The sequence below is a fragment of the Wasmannia auropunctata genome, unplaced genomic scaffold, assembly GCF_000956235.1.
Source record: "Wasmannia auropunctata unplaced genomic scaffold, wasmannia.A_1.0 LD336088.1, whole genome shotgun sequence".
Lineage (NCBI taxonomy): Eukaryota > Metazoa > Arthropoda > Insecta > Hymenoptera > Formicidae > Wasmannia > Wasmannia auropunctata.
The window spans coordinates 263,010-263,905 of NW_012026802.1; positions in this window are offsets into that span (position 1 = coordinate 263,010).

Below are 896 nucleotides of genomic sequence, written 5' to 3' on the forward strand. Positions count from 1 at the left end.
ACCAATAAGATGAAGACAAGACCATGCACGTTCGAGGGCGGACTCTCTCTAACGTTTTCGGGTTCTAGACTAGAATTAAATGAGCGGGCGAGTGGAACACGTTCGTTTTTTCTTGAGCACGAAATTGTACACGAAAGTCGCGGAAACTGTGGCACGACTAAACGTAGTGCTGAATAAAGTGACTGACTAAGCAAAGTTGACCAAAAGTCTGTTAAATCACCCACGCTCTCCTCTTCCAAACCCGCTCAGCGCTCCGTGCGGAGCGCGTACCGGCATTTCATTTCGCCAGCGAGTTCATCTACTGCTCGCTGCCGGAACAATTATTTACTGTATAGAGAAATTATTGGATACGTAGATGGAATCGAAGCTCCACGTTTAGTGGGAAAAAACCAAGAATACAAATTTTTTAAGTTTTATCTCAATAACGGATTTGGTAAACGAATTCAAGTCGTGGCTTGGAACGAAAATATAGAGCTTGTTGAAAAATATATACAGGCCAATTATGTAAGAAACATTTTTACTTTATTTCTTTACATTAATACAAACCTTTATAATAATATAAAATATCTAATCAACAAAATATATTATAACATAATATAATATGTATCAATGTAGATTATATATTTGGATGGCGTGCAAGCTAAACCGCCGAAAGTTGCATTATATAATAATGGAAACGTGCCTTTTGAATTACAAATATTACCTAATACGCGAATATCAACTCTCGGAAAATATACATCAATTGCATCAAATTCAAAACCAAACAAAATTAAACTCTGTGATGTATTTAGTACCTCAAATCGCATTCGTAAGTTTCATATACACTAAGAGAATATTATTTCTTTAACTTTAATTTATTTTTTTATAAAAAAATTTATACATTATAATACAATAAA